The sequence below is a fragment of the Engraulis encrasicolus genome, chromosome 3 (genome assembly GCF_034702125.1).
Source record: "Engraulis encrasicolus isolate BLACKSEA-1 chromosome 3, IST_EnEncr_1.0, whole genome shotgun sequence".
Classification (NCBI taxonomy): Eukaryota; Metazoa; Chordata; class Actinopteri; order Clupeiformes; family Engraulidae; genus Engraulis; species Engraulis encrasicolus.
Genome location: NC_085859.1, coordinates 14,193,301 through 14,218,938, shown reverse-complemented (window position 1 = coordinate 14,218,938; position 25,638 = coordinate 14,193,301). Strand labels below are relative to the sequence as shown.

The window sequence follows — 25,638 nt, the reverse complement described above, 5'->3', positions numbered from 1 at the left end:
GCTTTTTGTCAGACATGTCCCATACAACCAGAGTGGGGTAAACCGGCTGTGCTAATACAGCCGTGATGCGTTTCCCAATCATTGGAAACCGCTTCGAAATGATAATAAACAACTAAAATATGATTTAAGTGTTTCTAGAAAGTTACCGCTGTTTTTATAAGTGCATACAGTGACACTAATAAGCGTTTATTACTGCCGTTTTCTGTGTATCACCGCTGCATACTGACGATGCATCCCTTGCTTCACAAATAGTGCCGTCTAGGAACAAAGACCGGTTTATTTTCGTTCCGCCTGGAAGCGGTCCGGAGCAACGGGCCTGACTCCTGTCTGACTCTAGTCTAGCCTTTGATCTCACATGGTTTAAGCATTTTGATGCTTTGTTATATTTTTTATTTTTGTACATATTATCTTCCTTAAAATAACAAACAGAACAAAAAATGACATTGTAATTTCAACATTGAACATCTTTTGGCTAGATAGCCACCGAGCTTAAATTTTTTTTTTTTTTTTTTTTTTAAACTTTGCATGGAATACGAGATATATATCGTATATCTAGATATAGCAGACACTAATCGAGATTATTGTTTTTCTCAATATCGCCCAGCCCTAACCTTGACAACCATGAATAGAATATTGCAGCAAAGGCCTTCCATATTCACTTTTGCCAGTCAATACAGGAGAGGTTCATGGTATCAACAGCTACGTACGGTCACATTCAGTGCAAGTTTCTTTTTACATGTCTTGCTTGCCTAACATTATTCTGCATTATGTTTTCAGATTCATACAGTTCAATATTATGAAATGTGAGAACAAAGACATTTTTGACTGATCAACCTTCAAATCAATGCACAAAAAATGAATTCTTCCAAGTACCACCAGAGATGTCTCAAGTACCACCAGTGGTACGCGTACCACAGTTTGAGCACCACTGATATAGACACATTCGTAAATGTCTTGTTCATTATTTGTCCATTTTTTACTTATTGTTCTTAATTTGTTATACATAGTGTTATAAATACTTTATAATGCTATTTACATAGTATTTATTACTCATATAGAAACATTTGCAAATGTCTTGCTCATAATAAGTTCAATATTTAGTAAGTGGTGTTAATACTTTACAAATGCTTATATTGGCCTGTTTTTCTAAAGTGTTACCATATTTTCTCTTCATTTTATTATTATTATTTTTTTAGCTTTGCGTGGTGGGCCAGAAGCGGAATCCATTTCATCATCAAGCCTGACTGCACACCAGCTCGTCCACTCAGGAAAGAAGTCCTGTGTCTGCCACCAGTGTGGCAAAAGTTTTAGAGACACATGGAAACTCAAACAACACCAGCGCATCCACTCAGGAGAAAGGCCCCATGTCTGCCAGCATTGTAGCAAAAGTTTTAGAGACTTAGGGAATCTCAGACGACACCAACGCGTTTTCACAGGAGAGAGGCCCCACGTCTGCCAGCATTGTGGCAAAAGTTTTTCTCAGGCAGAGTATCTAAAAAAACACCAACGCATTCACACGGGACAGAGGTCCCATACCTGCCAGGATTGTAGTAAACGTTTTAAAGATGCAGACGCTCTCAGACGACACCAACGCATTCACACAGGAGAGAGGCCCTATGTCTGCCAGCATTGTGGCAAAAGTTTTAGAGACGAAGGGAATCTCAGACGACACCAACGCGTTCACACAGGAGAGAGGCCCTACGTCTGCCAGCATTGTAGTAAAAGTTTTTCAGGGTTATGGAATCTCAAAGTACACCAACTTGTTCACACAGGAGAAAAGCCCTATGTCTGCCAACATTGTGGCAAAAGTTTTCAGTGCCAGGGAATCTCAAAGTACACCTACACACTCACACTGGAGAGAGGCCCTATGTCTGCCAGCATTGTGGCAAAAGTTTTTCACGGTCAGGGAATCTTAAACAACATCAACGTGTTCACACTGGAGAGAGGCCCTATGTCTGCCAACATTGTAGGGAAAGTCTTTCACGGGCAGGTAATCTCAGACGACATCAACGCGTTCACGCAGGAGGGAGGCCCTCTGTCTGCCAGCATTGAGATTTCTTGCCTGTGAAAAACTTTTGCTACAAAGTTCACAACCGCATTCACACAGGAGGGAGGCCCTATGCCTGCGAGGACTGTGGTAAATGTTTTTCACAGGCAGGGGATCTCAAACGACACCAACGTGTCCACACTGGACAGAGGCCCTATGTCTGCCAGCATTGTGGTAAATGTTTTTCACAGGCAAACAAGCTCAAATTACACAACCGCATTCACGCAGGAGGGAGGCCCTATGTCTGCCAGAATTGAGATTTCTTGCCTGTGAAAAACTTTTGCTACAAAGTTCACAAACGCATTCACACTTAACTGGAGAGAGAGGCCCTATGCCTTCCAGCATTGTAGTAAACGTTTCACAGAGGCAAGGAAGCTCAAACAACACCAACGCATTCACGCAGGAGAGAGGTCCTATGTCTGCCAGCATTGTGGCGAAAGTTTTTCACGGCCAGACACATTCAAATAACACCAACGCATTCACACTGGAGAGAGGCCCTATACTCGCCACCAGTGTGGAGAGTATTTTTCACATAGAGTGAATTTCCAACGACACGCAATCACAATCACACTAACGCAATCACACAAGAGACGAGCCATGGGGCCTGTTCTCATATTGCCGGAGATTGTATTGACGCAAAAATATTCAATTCATTTTCAATGGGATGTGATGGCGACGTCCTTGCAAAGGCTGCTGGGATTGCGGCATGGTGACAGTTGATGCACGTCTAAAAATAGAGCTCTCTCAAAGTTCAAGCAAATTGCGGCAAAGGGCGAACGCAGTGCATTGTCCAATGAATGTACAGGAGTTTGCTCGTGATGAAATGAAATATGATATGATGAATACAATATGAATTTTTGAATGAAATATGATGCTTTGTGGGAAACAATAAAAGCATTTTAAAAAAGACAATGGAGGAGCATTTGAATACCGCGTTTGGGGAACACCCAATAATTTACGATATGTCCCCGACCTCGTACAGGAACAACACACTAAAAGACGAGGCCTTGAGGAGAGTGGCAGAGATTGTTGGTGTCCCTGGTGGATGTGTTGTATCTGTGTAACTGTTTAACTGTTCAACTGTACAGTGGGATCATAAATATCTTGGTATTTAGCGCCTGGTACTCTCAGGTGCAGCCTATGCGTAGACTAAGTATGTATAGCAAAATATAATAAATGCCGTATTAAATACAGTAATAAAATTAAAATACAGTAAATACAATAAGGGTCAAAATGTAAAACTAGTAATAATGCACGAGAATAGAATAGGATGGAATGGAATCTGCTTATTTTTGACATTTTCTGCAGGCGACAACTCGTGCGTCTTGCCTAAATTTGCCCTTTCTGCATTCATAGGGTGATTAATCTTTCTTGGGAGCAATAACTTTATTTTTGTGCAGTAAATTTCATTAACCTCTTAAGCTTCGGGGCTATTTTTGAGTGTTTTTAAGGTTTTGCACAACGTCTACTTAGATGCTTCCTGTGTCTGCATACTTTGACCCATCATGAAGTGGCTGGTACCATTTGAAAGTAGAGACTCTGTAGAATCTTCAGGAAGTGACAGGAAGATTTTGTGATGTACTGCCAAGGATTTACAGGGGTTAGAACATCTTTTTTCTGAAATGCGTTCATGAAGACCCCCTAGAAATTACTACATTTCAGCAGTATAGCTGATACATTTGGCATTGGAAACATATTTAAGACTTCATCACAGGTCTACTGAAGCTGTTTGTCAAAGGAGAACTTGCTACATCTATATATGACCTTTACCAAGACAATTATGTGTGGATATACACATGCGTTTTACCAAGTGTCTTTTTGTATTTTTTTTAGTTAGTCAAAATGCACCCCCCATATAAGGTCTTACTGTACAAGAACCTTTTGAGCTAGAAGCCTTATCATAGTCACATATGAAAGCATACTCCTGGAGGTGTTATACAGTAATCAGCCATGGTTGGATATGCCTTTTGGGTAGTATTACAGAGATGTTGCTGTACAGTACTGTACGGTACTGTACACTATGTACAGTAAAAACATGGTAAGAAAGGGGTATTGTTGAGCAGATTTGAGATTCCTTTGTCCCTGGGTGTAATACAGAAGAGCTATATGACTCATTTGAAAACCTGGACTCTGGGCTATCACTCAGTCTTTGAATGGAGTTTCTAGCTCTTGCTTTGAGGGAGCTGCAGTCATTCAAAGCAAATGAGCCAATACGAAGCTGTGTAAAACAGGACCTGCCTACTTCTCTTCTAAGGCTTGTCTTTCAGGGTAGGAATGTCACAGAGCCACCCCAGTGCTGCCCATGTAATCAGCAGAGTCTGGGGATCATGTGGAATATCATTGATCATGTGAAAAATATGGAAGTGTGGACAAAAACAGCACAATTCCTGAGGGGAAAAAACATGATCATTTTTTTTCACAATAAAGTGGTTTTGTTTGACTGGAGTTGTACAACTTTTGGTTGAAATAAAGTAAAAAAAGACTACACTTTCATAAACCTTGGATTGTAACAGACATTTTGAGACCATGCTGATAAGGATATGTTCATGTTTGGATGTCCACTCATCCTAGGAAGGTAGGGAGACATCAGGCGAGGGGTGCTTGAGGGGGTCAAATTTGAAAGGTGACATTGTGTAATAAATTGATAATAATGCACATACAATATGTTCAAATCCCTGTATAGTAGTGCTAGGTGTGTTCCTGAGGTTCTAAGCTTTCCAATGATATATAATGTTCCTGGGTTTATTACACCACCTGGATTTTAAACAATTGCGGAATGAAGATCAAGTTCAAGTTCAAAGTCATTGAACCCGGTACCGACCACCCCGAACTTTAAGAGGTTTTAAGGAGGGTTGTGGCTTTTATTAGGAGGAGTGACATCTGAAGCCAATTGATGAATTGAAAATCAGGTTATTCTCCAACAACATGATTTAGGTGACAAAACTTCTGGCAAGGGTTGTACATTACACCCATACTCGGTCACATACATCTTCACTTACTGTAACATCCTTGGCAATTACAACTTGTGTATGATGTGTAACATATATCTTTCGGTTAACAATGAACAAATATTGAACAAGACATTAACAAATGTTTGTATATGAATAAGAAATACTTTGTAAATAGTGTCAAGTATTTATTATACTGCTTATTAGGTATTAATAACACTCAGTAAATGATGACCAAAACATGAACAAGACATTAACAAATGTTTGTTTATGAGTAAGACTATGTAACTATACTATGCAACTAGTGTTACAAAGTGTTTGTAAAGCTTGGTAAATTGTTGCATGAGTAACAAATAATTCTTTTCATTCACAAAATATTCATATATGTATCTATTCTCCTCAATGAGCAACTGTAATCCCAGGAGTTTGTAAATAATTGTTACCACGAAGAGGTCTTGCACACCAGGGCGGTAAAGCGTCGCAGAACGGCCACGTTTTTTACTGGCGTCGGTGAAAATACATTGAAACATATCTGTCCTTACACACCAACCGGCGGTAGTCTAGCGTCAGCGGCGCGGGAGCCGGCTCCGCGCCGCGCTGCATTTGGAAAATGGAACTCAAGTGTATTTTTCACGCCGGCGACCGGCGGTGTCTCGTTCAAATGAATGGCAGAGTAGCAGCGGCGTAGGCAGAAAATGTAAATACTGTGGGCCTTTGGAAGTTTAGTGTGGACCCCTTTTTTCACTTTAATAACAGGACAAAGTTAATTTTAATCCCTGGCACCAAATATCAGGTCCCTATACAATAATAGCCTAATTGACTCCTTCATACATACCAGGCTTGTACGAAATTCCGAATTTAATGAATTTCAATTCAAAGTAATGCCATAATACGAACACTAGGTGGTGTCATTACCTTGAATTTCTTTGAATTTAATCTACACCACCCATTGAAAGTACATAGAACACCACCACCTAGTGTTCGTATTATGGCATTATTTTGAATTGAAATTCTTTCAATTCGGAATTTCGTACAAGCCTGATACATACATGTACAGTATATTTCAAAGCACAGTGTGCTTTGGATACATGCGTTACTTGAGGCACTGTGCAAAACAACAAAACGTTTTACCATTGACCTCCGCAGTTTCAAGTGCGTGCGTGTGTGTGATTGAGTGAGAGAGAGAGTGCGCGCGAGGGAGAAAGAGTTTTGCAACCATCGGACAAATTCGGCAGGTTATTCACGTTTTTTTAGCTGTAGGCCTATTTCACACACAGGCTTTGACCGTGTTGGCAGGGTGCGATTTGCCGGGGGGGATGGGGGGGATTATCCCCCCTTCTGGTTTTTATCTTTGCTGGAAAAATATCCTCACGAATAGGCCTATCAAAATAAACTAACAAAAATGTTGACATGACAGGCAACTTGTGACCCTTTTCTGCAGTCTACATTGCACTCACTTTCAAAATTGCCCGACGTGGTGGAAGCTTTGATGTTTACGAGGTCCCGGACTCAACAGCAAATATGCAACAAAGTTGCATTAGGCCTATGTACGGGAATTAGTAACATATCGCTAATGCAAACGACCTGCGAAAATGAAACGCCAAACCAGCAGTTAGTCCTTTTTTGATAGACAATCAAATAGGAAACAACCTACCCAACTACTTGGCTAATGCCTACAAACAGGCGCGCAAAAGGGGCGCATTGCATTGCATTGCGCAGCGTCAGTGGGGGAGCTAACAAAGGAAATGTTTGAGACATTTGGTTTGAAGGCTACTTTGCTTCCAACTCCCGACTGTTCTTGAGTGGCTATGCAAAAAGACGCGCCGACAGTAGGCAGATGTTGCGAGAGTTGTCCTGATCACTTTCCTCTGGGTTTGTTAGACCGCAGAGGAGGTGCGCGTTGTGCCCTCTCGCTAATTGGATGCAGAATGCAAATGGCAAAAAAGCAGGTGCTCTCGGAAGGGAGGTGCTTTAAAATGGAGCAGAAAAGTTACTGAAATTGTCTATTTCTGTCTGCACATTAGGCTATGAAACCGTTGTGCCTTAATCGTAAATCTAGGCTACTGTCAAGGCAGACGGAATGGGTGGAGTAGCGCCTGAACATGCAATGAATTTGTATGACCCGACTAAAAGTTTGTAGAAAGTTGCAACGCATGAGGACGACACGTTGAAAGCCCCCTCTGCCTACACTCGGTGGCTATTTCTAGGGTTAGTGCGCTTAGGATTGTGAGTGACTGAAGTGTCTTTGGCACACGAAATGTAGGCTACAGAATTCCCCCTTCGCGATTTCAGTGTAACATTTTTTGTGCAAGAGATGTCCAACTACATTAGGCTAAAAAAAAAAAAAACCTCTCAATGAAGACGCATTGTCTTAGTGTCCGTGTCCGTGTTGGGGAAAAAAATACACTGCCACGTTGTTTTTGACTGAATTAAGTGTTATTCATTTGATATCATCCAATATTGAGCTGTTAGTCGCGTTATATTCATTTTGTGACGTCACGTTTCATGAAAAAAAAAACCATCCCCCCCCTCTGTTTTTTTGGCAAATCGCACCCTGCGTGTTGGCATACTGAAAATTGTTCCTCATCCGACGACAGAACTTTAACAGAGGCGAGAGAATTGCAAGAGGCAGACCTACGTACAGAACGATCAGAAATGTTTGGTATGACAACGCCATATTTAGCCTAGGCTACGCATTGGACACTAGCCGTGATACCAAAGTTGCTGATATACCACCACAGAACCACGTAGGATAATAGTCTATATAAATCCAACATCCTACAAACCCCAACTCCGATGAAGTTGGGACGTTTGGTAAACAGTGAATAAAATCAAAATGCTATCATTTTCAAAACATTCAATCTATTCATTAGATTAGATGGAGAACAGTGAAAAGACAACATATTAAGTGTTAAAACCGAGAAAAAATATTGTTTTGGGGGACATATGTACTCATTTCTAATTTGATAAATCCAACACGTCTCAAAAGAGTTGGGACGGGGATCAGTGAAATTTAGTAAACATCCAAATAAGATAAAACAACAAAGAAGAACATTTCAAAATGAATTGTACTGACGGACAATATAGGTGTCCAGGTATAAGCAGTGTTGCCAGATTTTCTACGACAAATAAGCGACTGACGTCCTGAAAACAAGCCCAAAAGAAGCGACTGACGGGCGTAGTGAAAACAAGCCCAAAATAAGCAACCGAAGGGGTGGGTCGTCAGTCGCGTGCCTAGTCAGGGAAGACCTTGCTTTTTGCGGGGGTCTGCGTGGCAGCTAAAATCCCCTCAAGTGACCACAGAAAGTGGGAGTTAACAATGCTGTAGTAGGGTCACTTGTAAGGATGAGTGAGAAAAAACGAGTTGCCATTGAGAAACACATTCAAATGACCGGCAGAGCAGGAGAAAACAACAAGCCCAACCCTGAAAAGAACAAGCCCAAAAAAACCGCAACCCGCGACTTTACAAAATTCAAAGCGACTGCTCAAAAAAAGAAGCCCAAGGTCGCTTATAATAAGCGGACTTGGCAACACTGGGTATAAGATCATCATAGAGAGGCTGAGTCACTCAGAATTAAAGATGCAAAGGGAATAATTACCATAGTTATTACATACATTTTTGAATTCCCTTTGATTTACCACGATTGAGTGTATATAAGACATATTTTTGTTAATAAAATCATTGTATTGGTTCATGACATCATGAAATATATATTGGCTGTAGTCTCACTCTAGCACTCCAGGAATTAGAGCTATTGAAAATTGACCATATTAAGAATGCTTAATGCATGAAAATGATACAGGGGTGTAACATTCTCCTAAGCACCTGAGCTCACTTGAAATAGACCCAGAAGACATGGGAAACTGTCCTTTGCTTACAGAAGTCAGCAGAAGTTGTAGAAGTCCATTCTTTTTGACAATAATAGAGCATTGCACATCCTGTGCTACAGTAAAAATGGACCATCCAACTTGTGTTAGTGCTAGCTTCAAAAGTCAGCCTCCATGATGGCATGCGGGTGCAGTAGTGCATTGGTTAAGATGTTCTCACTCATCTGTAGAGTTAAATACAGTGCTGAATGGTATAAATGGGTTTTAAACAGCATGAAAAGCCACTCATGCATTATATTTTGAAGGGAGATCTTCGATTACTGCCACATAGTAAGGTCAAATTGCATTCTCTACTTTGTTTTAACAGTTTGGCTCCATCATAAGGACCAGCAGGTGATAAAATGGTGGGTTTTTGGTCAAGACCTGTCACACTGTAAGCTCTACAGAAAGGAAAACATTGCAAAACATGACAAGGAATACACCCACCATTTAAGCTGGTGAAATCATGTCCAAGATAGGAATTAACACTGTTTTTTATATAAAATCATCTCATCGGTTAATGTATTTAACTGTTAAGTGTTGTCTTTTGTTTTGTTTTTAGTCTTCCTCGACATTTGCTGCCATTTATTGTCCCCGTCCCAACTCTTTTGAGACGTGTTGGATTTATCAAATTAGAAATGAGTACATATGTCCCCCAAAACAATATTTTTTCTCAGTTTTAACACTTAATATGTTGTCTTTTCACTATTCTCCATCTAATGAATAGATTGAATGTTTTGAAAATGATAGCATTTTGTTTTTTTTCACTGTTTACCAAACGTCCCAACTTCATCGGAGTTGGGGTTTGTACACATTAAAAGCTGTTGCTCATATATTAAAAGGGGATGCTACGTCAAACATCAATCACCACGGTTGGTGAAGGCTGTTCCTGTTCCACACACACAGGACTCGAGCCCAAAAAGGAAAAGTAATGCTCGAGGAAAAATAATGCACACCGAGTTGTAACGGCCACTCCGCTTCGCGTCGTGGCCGTATCACCACCTAGGTGTGCATTATTTTTCCTGTTATGCGCACACCGTGTCGTCAATTATCCCTTAGTATTCCATCGGGTAAAGTCATCCATTAATTGTCATTCTTAGCAAAGAACTGTTGAATGCTAAACAAACGTCTGTGACAGCAGCAACAGCATTTCTGCAAAACATAGCACTGGCTAGCAAAAACCTGCTGCGACTTCAAGCGATTGTTTACAGTCACGAATGTGCGTTGCTGCTGGCTAATCAAAATTAAGCTAGTAAAATACTGGTAATTCTATCGGGCATGAACAAAAATGTTCTAAGACAGCCATAGGCCCACTGCATTGAAGCAGGATGTTGTTTTAGATAGTTAATGGCTGTTTTATTTCGTTTCTGGATTTTTTTCTGTGTCTTTCACTTATTATTTTATTTATTTATTTATTTTTAAACTTGATGCTCAACACTTCTAATAGCGTGGGCCAGCTGTCAATCATAGTGGCACTGGTCCACACTGGCCCTTATGTCCCTACGCTACTGCAGAGTAGCATGCTAGTTTTGGCTGTGGGGAGGGTTTTGAACAGGACTGGCCGCGCACGCCGACGCTGTCAGTGTGAAAGGCAGAGAAAAACACGCCGGCCGAAACTAAGCAGAAAGGCCGCGTTCGTCCCACCACCGTTCCGTTCCGCCTCGGTATGTTTTGGCCCTAAATCATAAAATTATTCAGACTAAACTATTTGCAAATGTTTGTAAATGAATAAGAAATACCTAATGATATTTGTGCTATATTGTGTGTCCAATTGCCATATAATACATAAAATACACTGTATAAACTCTGCATTGCAACACTTACCACTTACCACTAGAGATGCACAGGCTTCAGGACAGGCAGGATAATAGGATTTTTCACAGGATCCGGATCCGGCAGGATCTTATGCAGTGAATCCGGTATCCGGCAGTTACCCAAAAATCAGAATCTGGTGCATCTCTAGCCTAGGCAAGGCAAGGCAAGTTTATTTATATTGCGCATTTCATACACAGGTGCAACTCAATGTGCTTCACAAAGTTAACAAATGTAAATGAAAGGAAAACAGGGAAATGAATTAGAGTCAAAAAACACTTAAAACATTAAGATAAAACAAGGTAAAAATAATAATAAAATAAAACATAAATAAACATAAAACCTTGAAAAACAATTCTTATTTTACTTATTTACTTCTCTTATTTTACCGTCTTTTCATTCAATAATTTAAAAAAGCATCTGAGAACAGCTTTGTCTTGAGTCTAGATTTAAAGCTATCAATAGTGGGTGCATTTTTTACGTCATCTGGAAGCTGGTTCCAAAGCTTTGAAGCATAGAAGCTAAAGGCTGCCTCTCCACATTTTGTTTTGACTTTTGGAATCACCAGCAAATTCTTCTCCGTTGACCTTAGTGACCTGGCCGGTGCATACAGCTGAAACATATCCAGTAGATATGTGGGTCCCATTCCATTTAATGATTTAAATACAAGTAGCATTGCCTTAAAATCAATTCTGTAGCTTACTGGGAGCCAATGCAGCAATCTTAAAATTGGAGTAATGTGGTCAAACTTCCTTGTCTTTGTAAGAACCCTTGCAGCTGTATTTTGTACCAGTTGAAGCTGTTTAATGGTCTTATTTGGGAGGCCAGTAAACAGACTGTTACAGTAATCGACTTTACTAGAAATGAAGGCATGTATTAGCTTCTCCAGATCATGTTTAGACATCAGGCCCCTAAATTTAGAGACGTTTTTTATGTGATAAAATGCAGACTTAGTAATAGCTTTCATGTGACTGTTGAAATTTAGGTCACTGTCAATGAGGACCCCAAGATTTTTAACTGTTTCCCTTGGTTTCAGTCCCTTCGTTTCAAGGATAGTAGCAATCTTTTGTCTCTCCTCTCTTTTCCCAAATATAATTACTTCAGTTTTTTCTGTGTTCAGCTGGAGGAAATTGTGAGACATCCATTTGTTAATTTGGTCCATGCAATGATAGAGTGATTCAAGGGGGGTGTAGTCATTGGGGGACATAGATAAGTAGAGCTGGGTATCATCCGCATAGCTATGGTAATTTATGGAGTTATTCTTGATAATGTGTCCCAGTGGCAACATATACAGATTGAACAGTAGTGGTCCCAGAATGGAGCCCTGGGGGACCCCACAATCCAGAGACATTGGTGATGAAGTATGTCTTCCAATGGCGACAAAAAAACTTCTTTGTTGTAAGTACGATTTTAACCAGTCGATCACTATGCCCGTAAAGCCAACCCAGTGTTCCAGTCTATGTAGTAGTATAGAATGATTAACTGTGTCGAAAGCAGCACTCAAATCAAGAAGTACCAAGACGGATGATTTGCCAGCATCAGAATTCAATCTTATGTCATTCATAACTTTGATAAGAGCTGTTTCAGTGCTGTGGTAGGCACGGAAACCAGATTGAAACTTATCAAAATAGCTATTAGACATTAAAAAGGCAGTTAATTGGTTAAAAACAATTTTCTCTATTATTTTACCCATAAATGGTAGATTGGATATGGGCCTATAGTTGTTTAGTACCAGTGCATCCAGGTTGTTCTTTTTCAGTAAGGGTTTCACAACTGCTTCTTTCAGACAGCCTGGGAATATGCCTGTTTGTAGTGAGGTGTTGATGATCTGAAGTACATCTGGTGATATTAGGTGTAAGATGGATTTGAAGAAGGCTGTTGGTAGAATATCCTAGGTTTTTCAGTCAGTCGTTCACAATCCCAATTGCTGCATGGATTGAAAGAACTTTGGAAGCGGCCAGTGCAGGCAGTGTGGCAGCTAGCCAATGAGTCTAAAAAATAGTTTGAGCCAACGTAATAAAAAGGGCCCACGTGTGAGAGTAGGCTATGTGTTTCAACCCTTTCGAAGGATCCGGTATCCGGTTCTGGATCCGGCAGGATCTTAAGCAGTGGATTTGGTATCCGGCAGGATCCTAAAAATCAGGATCCGGTGCCTCTCTACTTACCATCTGTGGCTCAGGCTTGCAAATGATGCATGACTTTTTAGACTGAATCTGTAACCTTTTGCACCCCGTAATATAAGACAGTGGAACCATATCCCCTGATATCGAAACACCTAGCAGCTTTATACATAACTTATAAAACTATTTACATATTATTTCTTAATGAACAAGACATTTACAAATGTGTCTATATGATTATTTGTCCATTTTTTACTTATTGTTCTTAATTTGTTATACATAGTGTTATAAATACTTTATAATGCTATTTACATAGTATTTATTACTCATATAGAAACATTTGCAAATATCTTGCTCATAATATGTTCAATATTTAGTAAGTGGTATTAATACTTTACAAATGCTTATATTGGCCTGTTTTTCTAAAGTGTTACCATATTTTCTCTTCATTTGCTTTTTTTTTTTTAGCTTTGCGTGGTGGGCCAGAAACGAAATCCATTTCATCATCAAGTCTGACCGCACACCAGCTCGTCCACTCAGGAAAGAAGTCCTGTGTCTGCCACCAGTGTGACAAAAGTTTTAGAGACACATGGAATCTCAAAAAACACCAGCCCATCCACTCAGGAGAAAGGCCCCATGCCTGCCAGGATTGTAGTAAACGTTTTAAAGAGGCAGACGCTCTCAGACGACACCAACGCATTCACACAAGAGATAAGCCCTACGTCTGCCAGCATTGTAGCAGAAGTTTTTCACATCCAGGGAGTCTCAAACGACACCAGCGCATTCACACAGGAGAGAGGCCCTACGTCTGCCAGCATTGTAGCAAAAAATTTTCACGGGCAGGGAGTCTCAAACGACACCAGCGCATTCACACAGGAGAGAGGCCCTACGTCTGCCAGCATTGTAGCAAAAGTTTTTCACTGGCAGGGAGTCTCAAACGACACCAGCACATTCACACAGGAGAGAGGCCCTATGTCTGCCAGCATTGTGGCAAAAGTTTTAGAGATGAAGGGAATCTCAGACAACACCAACGCGTTCACACAGGAGAGAGGCCCTATGTCTGCCAGCATTGTGGCAAAAAATTTTCATGGTTAGGGAATCTCAAAGCACACCTACACATTCACACAGGAGAGAGGCCCTGTGTCCGCCATCATTGAGGCAAAAGTTTTAGAGATTAAGGAAATCTCAGACGACACCAACGCGTTCACACAGGAGAGAGGCCCTATGTCTGCCAGCATTGTGGCAAAAGTTTTAGAGATGAAGGGAATCTCAGAGGACACCAACGCGTTCACACAGGAGAGAGGCCCTATGTCTGTCAGCATTGTGGCAAAAGTTTTAGAAACGTATGGAATCTCAGACGACACCAACGCGTTCACACAGGAGAGAAGCCCTATGTCTGCCAGCATTGTGGCAAAAGTTTTTCTCAGGCAGAGCATCTAAAACAACACCAACACTTTCACACGGGACAGAGGCCCTATGTCTGCCAGCATTGTGTCAAAAGTTTTAGAAACGTAAGGAATCTCAGACGACACCAACGCGTTCACACAAGATAGAGGCCCTATGTCTGCCAGCATTGTGGCAAAAGTTTTTCAGGGTTAGGGAATCTCAAAGTACACCAACGCATTCACACTGGAGAGAGGCCCTATGTCTGCCAGCATTGTGGCAAAAGTTTTAGAAACGTAGCGAATCTCAGACGACACCAACGCGTTCACACAAGATAGAGGCCCTATGTCTGCCAGCATTGTAGCAAACGTTTTTCAAGGTTAGGGAATGTCAAAGTACACCAACGTGTTCACACAGGAGAAAGGCCCTATGTCTGCCAGCATTGTGGCAATTTTTTTTCACGGGCAGGGGATCTTAAAGGGCAACTCCTGCCAATTTCAATGTGCTGTTGTATTGCTCACGCTACCCTTGACTTGTCAGTACCCGGTGACGCCGCAGTTTTTGGCCATCCCTTTCCGAGATATGAGCTATTCTAATGGGGGCAACTTTTGTTTACATTTTTTAAAAAATGAGCATAGGCCTACTCCAAATATTTTCCCAAAAGGTATCGCTGTTTGCTAGCTGTCTGCTGATGTTGCATAACCTTTTGGATGTTTTTGGGAATAAATAAAAATGTTTTTTTATTTAAATGTAAACAAAAGTTGCCCCCATTAGAAAAGCTCATATCTCGGAAAGGGCTGAGTCAAAAACTGCGGCGTCACCGGGTACTGACAAGTCAAGGGTAGCGTGAGCAATACAACAGCACATTGAAATTGGCAGGAGTTGCCCTTTAAGCAACATCAACGTGTTCACACGGTGTTGGAGCCATTTTGCTATTTTTTCTATATTTTATATTTTCCTCACTTTATGGTGATATTATAGTTATCTAGATTTATGTCTGCATCGTGATAATGATTAATTGCGCAACATTTAGTATCTTTACTATGAATTTGGGAGCGTCACTGGTGCTTGGGCTATAGTGGGCTCTGATTGGCTGTTCCTCCCTACTCTCGCCTATCTAACCGGAGCACAGATGGCTCAGTATTGAATTGGATTTCTGATGGCGGTGGGTGTAGGAAGGGAAACAGTTTTTTGACCGTGTCATTTCGCCCTTTAGTGTTATTTAGTTAGTTTGAGAAGAAACCTGAAAATCTGTAACGTAAAGAGACCTGAAAGAAAATAAATTTGAGCACTGAAAAATAAGAACGCGCGTCTGAACTTAACTGGACCTCTCCCGTCAAAGCGACTCCAGCTGAGGCAGCCAGGAGGCCGCTACACACGGGACAGAGACCCTATGTCTGCCAGCAGTGTGGCAAAGGTTTTTCACAGGGCGGGGATCTCAAAAAACACCAACGCATTCACACTGGGGAGAGGCCCTATGTCTGCCACCAGTGTGGTGAAAGTGTTTCACAGAGAGGGAACTTACGACGACACCAATACATTCACACAGGAGACAAACCATAGGGCCAGTTGTCATATTTCCGGCGACTGCGTTGACGCAAACACATTCAATTTATTTTCACGTCGACGTCCTCGCAAAGGCTGCTGGGATGACGGGGATGACGGCTGCACGGCGGCTTTGACAGTCGATGCACGTCAAACAGTATGGGGGGCAATCGCTATACTCATGAACGACCATCCGGGTACTTTGCTCTTAAATTTGCGTTACGCCCCTTTATGGGTGAAAACAAACCGAATGTCTCATTGACTTACATGCTAAATCGGCTAGCCTAAATGAACACATTCCATGCTTCAGCCACGGCTGTTTGGCTATATTATTTGAACAGCCGGCTACACAACACGTTTTCGGCATGTTGCGCGTGAACAACGATAGTCTACAGGTCCGTATCTTACGTTTATTAAACCCCAACATCACCAATTGACTTGCATGGGTTGTTTTCCCCCACAAATGGGCGTAACGCACATGGAAAACGTCACGCCGTTCATGAGTATTCCGACATACCGCTATTCCGACACTTTTTAGGGGTTAGTGTTAGGTTTAGGGTTAAGGTTAGGGATGTCGGAATAGCAGCATGTAGGAATAGCGGCGGACGGTGGAAAACGTGTCTGTATTCCAACAATAGACATTAACGTCGGAATAGCGACATGTCGGAATAGCGCCACGTAACCAAAAAGTATAGCCCCCTCAAAGTTCAAGCAAATTGTGGCGAACGGCAAACGCAATGCATTGTCCAATGAATTTACAGGAGTTTGGTCGTGATGAAATGAAATATGATATGAGGGTCTGAATGCGGAAAATGGCCTAATGTCCATTGATAATGGGCAGAAGCTGTGTAGTTTTTGAGTACCTGGAATAGTTCTTGCAGATTCAAACCTCTTCAACAGGTTCTCAGCTTCATGATGGTGCATCTCTCTCAAGAACATCCATTGCCAGTTTGCCACAACAGAGATGTACCATCATGAAGCTGAGAACCTGTTGAAAAGGTTGGAATTGGCAAGAACTATTCCAGGTACTCAAAAACTACACAGCTTCTGCCCATTGTCAATGGACACAGTGGAAGTTAGGCCATTTTCAGCATTCAGAGAAAGCAGAGTTGAAAGAGTGAGCTCAGTAAAGGAATGTGTTACATTTTCAAGCATCAAAGGGTATGTTGTAGCTGTATATGATGGCAACTGGTGGCTAGCATGTGTTGAGGAATGTATGCCGAGCACTGGAGAGGTGAAACTGAACTTCCTGCATCCTCATGGACCATCTCCATCCTTCACTTTTCCCTTCATACCAGATAGACTTGTCATGGATCATCAGGATGCGCTTCTGGTAGTGGAACCTGCAACTGCAACGGGACATACTTATACATTATCTACAAAAAACACAGCTGCTGCTTCAAATGCACTGGTAGAGTACAAAATGAGAGTGTAGCCATTGATTATCTCTTTAAAGTACGGTAAAGGGAAGATGACACAGGTACACAGAGAAGGAATGTTCAAACATTCACATATCATCATTTGGTGTGTATAAATGGACATCTGCCTTAGTTTCTGAAACCTGGGACCATGGAAACTGACCATTTTTGTTTTGTTTTTGTTTTGTCATGTGATCCTACTATGGTATTACCATATTATTAGTAAGTGGTCTGTATGATGCCATATTTATGAGTCAAATTCTCTCTGAAATGAATAAAGAACCGAACACCAGCATTTGAGGTGTTGCTAATGACATTGCCGGCTACGTTTGGACAAGGAACTGGCCATTTTAAAATGTAGTTTTTTTAGATATTCAATTTTTAATTTTTCAATTTATCATAATTCATATTCTGAGAGTTGTTGTATTCCAAGCTGATTGTGTAATATGTAGAGCCAGAAAGGAGCTTTCAAATAACACCACAGGCATCTTTTTGTGACTAACACTGACTGATATATTCAAGGCTGAATGTATAGTGTCCTACCCTCACATGTGAACCTTTCCTAGTCTGTTTCTCCCTTAATATTAGTGTCAGATTCAAACCAATGCAGTTCTGGGGTGCTACCTTGCTACTAAAAAGGCACACCAAGTATGATTGAAATCCGGATCGGTCGCGTCCCAAACCGTCTGATTTCATGTGAAATGACCCTCGATATGAATATAATATGATTTTTGTAATGAAATATGATGCTTTGTGGGAAACAATAAAAGCATACAAAAAAGACAATGGAGGAGGAGCATTTCATTACCGCGGTCGGGGAGTAGGGCTCTCCAATAATTTAAGCAACATGTCATCATGCATAGGCGTATCTAGAAACCCACATTTGCCACAACAAACAACAAAAATCGTTGTTTAATATCGTTATTGGAGGGATCATTTATTGAATACAGTGTGTACACATTGATCCAAAGTAGTGGTTAACCTGCGATATACACTTTAATCCCATTATCACGTGTGTCCAATACGCATTTCCAAGTTAAAGCGTGCTCCACAACGCCCTGTGACAAGTTAGGTTTAGGGATGGTTTTGGTTTAGGCACAATTTAGGTAGAAATTCGCCTAATCTCGCTGTTCTTGGTAAAAGTAAAGCAGAAGAAACATTGCTTTACTGACAGGTTAGTTTTAGGGGTGGTTTTGGTTTGGGCACAAAACAAAATCGCCGACACGGCGGGAAAACTGTGCAAACCTAGTCATGTGTCAAAAGTGCATGAAAGCGCTTTACCGTTACGCTGAGGAGCACGCTTTAACTTAAAAATGCGTCGCACCAACACGCTGTATGCACTAGCGTGCGATAGCCTACAAACGCTAAAGCAGGGGTGTCAAACTCATTTTGGTCCGGGGGCCGCATACAACCCATGTGGACCTCAAGCGGGCCGCATTAGTAACATCATCGAAAAAAAAAAATGTAAAGCAGAGGATTAGTGTTCAGTACATCACGTTTTAGGTGTGTTGAATATGTAGAAAGCAGTGCAATACTGATAATCCTATGCAAAATTTCCTTGACTTCATTCATTCATTGCCAACCGTCAAAAAAAAAAAAAAAACGTGTAAAAAAAATTTTTTTTTTTTTTTTTTACATCCGGGTCGGATGGAACCCTCTGACGGGCTGGATGCGGCCCACGGGCCGTACGTTTGACACCCCTGCGCTAAAGCATGATGACAGCCTGAATTTACGATATGTCCCCAACCTCATACAGGAACAACACACTGAAAAACGAGTCCTGGAATAAATTGGCAGAGATTGTTGGTGTCCCTGGTGGGTGTCTTTTATCTGGGTTAACTGTTAGAACAGTATGATCATACAAATCTTGGTAGTTCAGCCCCAGGTGCTTTCAGGTGCAGCCCATGTGTAGCCTAAGTATGTAAAGCAAAATATAATAAATGCAGTAATAAATACAGCCATAAAAATACAGTGAATACAATAAGGGTCAAAATGTAAATATAGCAGAGACGTGCGGTCAGGGTAGGCAGGGTAGGCAGTGCCTATACCCTGGGATAAATGTCTTAAAAATAAAAACTAACACGTGTTTTAAAAAAAATATATTTAAAAAAAGTCTCAGCATAAATTATGTAAGTGTTAACGTTCGGCGAGAAGGTCGCTACCGTGGAATAGCAGCACGACAGAGAGAATCTTTAGACCCCGACGCGGAGCGGAGGGGTCTTGTTCTCTCTGAAGTGCTGCTATTCCACAAAGCGACCGACTCGCCGAAAGTTAACCCGCTTATTATATGGATATACTTAAATGATTCACACATGGCGGGGACATTTCTTTAGGCCTATTTAATGTTAAGATTGTTGCTGCGCAAAACAAAACAGTGCCGTTGTGGAACACCGCTAGGCAACAGCTAGGTATAGCCAGGACAACAGGTGTTGTCTATCACAGCAGCTGATTAGAGTCTTGTTGAAAAGTCGCTTTAGCAGTGAAAAGTCTTGTTGCCATTGACAGCGGTCTGTTATAGACCAACCCGTCCGTTATCGAAAAATAACAGACGTGCGAACGTTGGGGAGCCCCGTTGAAATGAATGGAGCATTCGACCGATGACGTCACACCATATAATAAGAGCTGTTTAAAGTACAGTATACGCAGGACAACGATCAAAAAACCTAAGTAATCGCACGAAGCAAAGCGCTCAGGCTTGGGCAGGTTGCCGTGGCAACGCGCAGTCCCGGCTGGTAGCAGAGACAGGCTGCTGGTAGTTCTAACCTGTGAAAGCAGAGCTTTCGAATGCCAGCCAGGCAGGCCGGTAAGGCTCGCTTTTCCTCTGCCTAGCCTGCCTTCAATGCTGTCAATGTATAAGTTTGCGCATGCGTATTAAGTTGTCACATAGCTTGTCAATGGGACTAAAAGCAGAGCCTTTAGGATGTGGCGGGAGTATGTGAGCCAATCACAGCGCCCAAAATGAAAAATTGTTACAATTCAGGTAGTAGCCAATTTCTGCCTACAGGCAGCTATGATAGCAACAACTAGCAAGGCTTGTTCAAATCTCTAGCCGTATCGGAAAGAAAACATGGCAGTTTTTGGCTTTTTGTCTTTATTATTTTAAAAAATGTTGAGAAGTAGCAAGAAAGACGGTTCAAGTGACAGACAGCTGAGCCGTTTGCAATCGCTGCATTGTGGACATATTCAACATCAGATGGGTAGCAGCTTCAAGTAGTTTGAATACACTGGGACAAAATGTCTTCATCATGTCAACCACCCCGGGCTTTTAATGGAACTAGCTTGCATGAAAAACACAGCCTACTTGTGATTCTGCTTTAAGGTAAGATTCATCTAATTATTATGCTGTGGGTAGCCTTTTAACATGAACATGCTCAAGTTTTTTCGTGGTGCCTTTTGTTGTCACTTGTTTGTCAGGGTGTTGACATTGAAGATTGGTTGTGGTGGACATGAATAGACCGTGTGTGTGTGTTATTATGGACGCGAGATTGTTTTTTGAGCGTACGACATGACTTCATTTTCCTAATTTATTATGATGATGACTACGCCATGCGAGAGTTGTGTGGAGCCTGTTAGCAAGTGCAGCTGCGTTCTTTTGAAGAGAGGGGTCTGGCTGCAGGCTTGCAGCCGGGTCAGTGGTGACGTCACCGCTGAACTGCGGGACAGAGTCGACGTCACACGTGAGCCACACAACAGTCTGTGGGCCTACAAGACCGCGACATCAAGCTAAAATGTAAACAATCCGATCCTCGGTCTCGTCTTTTGAAATTCAGACTTTAAATTGAGAAGACATGTTTTTAACACGTAGGCCTATAATGTTGCTTAATGTCGAATGTTATGTTTTGTGGTCTGTGTCCCCGCTCTGCGCATGTGCAACACGTTGCGTGGAGTAGTCGCCCTTCAGTTTGCTAAAGGCTTGTTTCGCTGAAAGGCTGTCTGTACTCTGTAACATTTGTTTTGTTCGAGGTTATATGGCATTTTTCGTGGTTTATTGATACACCACGTGTGGTATATGCAATGTGTTATATGCAACCAGTCCACTAGGTGGAGCCTGTGCCTACATAGATGCGTTGTCTACTGTATCACCAGAGTAGTAGTACAGTGCTGACTCTGAGAGTGAAGCCACGCTCTCATACTTACCTTTTCATCTGCTTTAATAAACGTACAGTTATTATACCTACGAGTGTTTATTACGACACAACACCACGTAATGTTATAAGTGTGTGCCGGGAAAGAAACGAAAGGCCAACTAACAGAGTAGGCTATCACGTGGAACATTAAAACAGGCAAACACCTCTTTGCTGGTGGTTGAAATTTGGAAGGCAAATCTAAAGCAATAAGTGGCGTCGTAGCGCAGCGAGTTAAGTCTGTGTCTTGTTTTCTTTGGGATAGCGATGAAGTGGACGATGTGAGGTTCGCGTCCCCGAGGGGGACGAGTTGTATTATCATACTTCTGCCACATTCCTAACATTATAATGTTGCCGGTGGTGTATGGAAAATATCTAGACCAGAGCGCAGTTAAAGATTAACGACACATGACGTGGCCGTCTGTCAAAGATAGCCGAGGCCTTTTTTTTCTTTTTCTGAAAGACGATGTAGGCATAGGCCTACATAAGAAAATAATAATAATAATAATAATAATAATAAAAACACATTGTGTGCAGTGCAAGCTTGCTATCTCAGTTGCCAAAGTAACACAACTCCCCCTCGGGGACGCGAACCTGCCACATCGTCCACTTCATCGCGTGTGACGTCAACGCTGTCCCGGAGCAGGTCCCGGAGCAGGTCAGTGGTGACGTCACCACTGACCCGGCTGCAAGCCTGCAGCCAGTCATTATAGGCGCGGTGTGCGAGATAACGTGGAACAGGACGATTGACTGGGGATGGTTTCTCGGAGTGCTTCCGCACTCACAAATTGACTTAATTTGAATCACCTTGCACAACCGTAGCTGAAGTGTTTGAGAATACTATCACGCACAAGAATGAGTCTCAGAAGTGGTTTCGTTGGTTTACTCGATACTGTCTGAATGCACGGGTCATGTTTGCAAGCAACCCGCCCCCTTGCCTACGTTCCTCCTTGTCTGTGAGTGTTTGATTAGCAGCACAAAACGCGGCAGTGAAGCAGGAGCTGTTACCTAGGTTGGTTTATTGCTAAATGTAAATCGTTTTCCCCTCACATGCTATGGTGTGATTCACAGTTGGTGAACTAGACATTTTATCTTCAAAAGTAGGCTACACTGTGCCACCCTCCATCCATGTGAAACACCCTGGCATTTGCAACAGAATAAACAGAAGAGCAACAAAATCAACTGCTAAAGCCAAAAGTTAAAGCTTTTCCCCCAAAATGTTGTGATGTTGTAGCTTTCTAAATTATTATTGTAAAATGTAGGCCTACAGGTCCTTAAAGGTGTACAAAGTATGGGTCCTGGAGCTAATTTGGCAATTTGGCAAAACAAATAAGTGTAGCTGGCCTTTTCAAGAAATTGAAATTGTGTTTTCACTTATTGTTTCAGATTTAGGTCTACTGACAATGTCCAAATGTCTAAATAGTGTAGCCTATTTACTTATTTAGTTATTAGAGCTGTGGTGGTTAAGCACTGATGGCATCTTATAGCCTACTTTATATTTAAGCCTACAGTATTTAGAGAAACATGCTAATTTGTTGCACATTAAAGACCATATCAGCATGTTTATGTGAATAGGCCTATTTGCCTATTCAAACCATACCTTGTGGCATAAGGCCCCCCTCTCTCTCTCACTCACTCACACACACACACACACACACACACACACACACACACACACACACACACACACACACACACACACACACACACACGTTACATTTCAGATCTGCATGAAAGGGGACTATTTGTTCAAAGTTTTTAGTCTTTTGTAAAAGTTTTTAGCTGATAGTGACTCTCCAGATTTGGTTAAAATGCAGGAAATTGCATCTAAGAAATACATTTTTTTCTGGGGGAGGACCGAACCCACCGTTAAAAAATATATATGTAAGGGTTAACGTTCGGCGAGAAGGTCGCTACCGTGGAATAGCAGCACGACAGAGAGAATCTTTAGACCCCGACGCGGAGCGGAGGGGTCTTGTTCTCTCTGAAGTGCTGCTATTCCACAAAGCGACCGACTCGCCGAAAGTTAACCCGCTTATTATATGGATATACTTAAATGATTCACACATGCGGGGACATTTCTTTAGACATATTTAATGTTAAGATTGTTGCTGCGCAAAACAAAACATTGCCGTTGTGGAACACCGCTAGGCAACAGCTAGGTAGGCTAGCCAGGACAACAGGTGTTGTCTATCACAGCAGCTGATTAGAGTGACAAAAGACCGGACCCCCTGCGGAGTGATATGAAACATTCGCTTTAGCCACTGACTTGTATACAAGCCAGTGGCTTTAGCAGTGAACGTCTTGTTGCCATTGACAGCGGTAGCCAGGACAACGGGTGCTGTCTATCACAGCAGCTGATTAGAGTCTTGTTGAAAAGTCGCTTTAGCAGTGAAAAGTATTGTTGCCATTGACAGCGGTCTGTTATAGACCAACCCGTCCGTTATCGAAAAATAACAGACGTCCGAACGTTGGGGAGCCCCGTTGAAATGAATGGAGCATTCGACAGATGACGTCACAACCATATAATAAATATATATACTGTATATTCTATATTTACTGCCTACCCTACCATACCCTTCACTGCACGTCACTGAAATATAGTAATACTGCATGAGTAGGCCTATAGAATCGGATGGAATGTAATCATACTTCATGAATAGGCTACCTTTGCATTAGTCTTTGAAAAACGACACAAACTCACAGTATGCAAACACATTAAAACTGCACCATGGTCATGTTCTCATAAGGTGTGTTCATGTGTCATTTTTAATCAGAGAAAGCCTGTAGGGATAGGTGGAGGTCCTCGTAGTCAGAGATACCTATATGAAAGAAACGAAGAAGGAGAAGGAGAGAAACAGGAGAGGGGCCCACCCCTGTAGCTCAGAGTGATGGCGAGAAAGCTGTCCCCCGTGGCCAGATATCTGTGAAAATCCTAAATTCCTTATCAATATAGGCCTAATACACTTAAATATTTAACATTAACACAGGCTATGATTAAATATGGATTTGACATTTCATTTAAACTGTGACGTTAACACACACATAACATTGATGGGGACACTGTAGGCTTACAGTTGAGTGCAAAGGGATGCACTGATGTGAAAGTTTTGGCCGATACTGATATCCGATATTGATTTTGCCGTTTTGGCCGATAACCGATGTTAACCGATACCAATGACAATGAAGTCACTGTCAAGTCCAGTCTTTCAAAATGTAAAAAAAACATATCAGGACCAATGAGATGAAGAACCTTAACATATAAAAAACATAGGCGTTAATATCGGCCCAGTTTTACCCATCGGACCGATGTCCAATGTGTTGAGAAATGTCAACATACATTATGCAGTTGAGTACACTTTTACTTTTTTCACTTTCCACGCACAAATAAGATTGAGGGAATATTAGTGGAATATCTTTTTTTTAACACACACACACACACCTCATTTATTTATCTTTTTGAGGGGACAAAACACAATAATTTTACTCTATTATAGGCTTCAAATCTATAATGAGATGTAATAAAAGAAATCTTGAATCTATTGATGGAAGAAACTTTCTGAATCTGATTGAGGGAGCAGACTGAAAATTACCAGGTACATTCGTCATCAATGACAGAGCTGTGGAATCAATTAAAAAAAACACTAAGTCCTACACGCTAAGCTCCCCACATTTGGGCTTGTATGCTCATTTGGACCCCGGTTTGAGTCCGGACAGGGTTATTTCCCAGCCCTACCCCATATCTCTCTTCTGCTCACTTCCTGTCACCTCTCACACTGTCATAATAAATGCCCCAAAAGCCCCCAAAACATACTTACTAAAAAACATACTTAAAAAACAAACAAAAACAAAGTCATATCACATGATCTCACACAGACCACAAACACCTCTGGTCAAGAAAGTGCAGGGACCTATACAAAATTGGGGGCAAGATGCGACAAGATGCAGTATTGAAACAATTGTCTGCAAATATGTCATTCTTGATTTCTAGCTCAGAATTATGAAACTGGTTATGTCATTTTTCAGAGAAATGTGCCTTCTGTGGGGGCCTCCCTTCCTCAACCTGTAGCCTAGGGGCCCCAGCCCGTCTTAATCCAGCCCTGTTAATCTCCTCAGGTCTGAATGAACAAGTAGAACTTGTCTGAGGTAGCAATGCCTTGATGGGCGGGGATCGGTATCAATCAGGCAATTGGGTGAATTCCAAAATTCCAAAATTCACTTGTGCTTGTGGCCTCGCCTCCATGGAGAAAACAATAACGTTTCCCCGCAGCCACAACAACTTTTGGGGGACTGTTCTTCATTCACCATCCCGAATGCAAATGAGGAAATGACATTAGAACTGTGCTTTTGTAAGAAATTTAATTTTCTGTCGTC

The 25,638-nt window shown here is 41.7% G+C and overlaps 1 pseudogene; it reads left to right on the top strand.

Moving 5' to 3' along the window:
* The window catches only part of LOC134445752 (zinc finger protein 345-like), a 48,702-nt pseudogene extending 34,053 nt beyond the window's left edge, over positions 1 to 14,649 (top strand).
* The last annotated feature ends 10,989 nt before the right edge of the window (positions 14,650 to 25,638 follow it).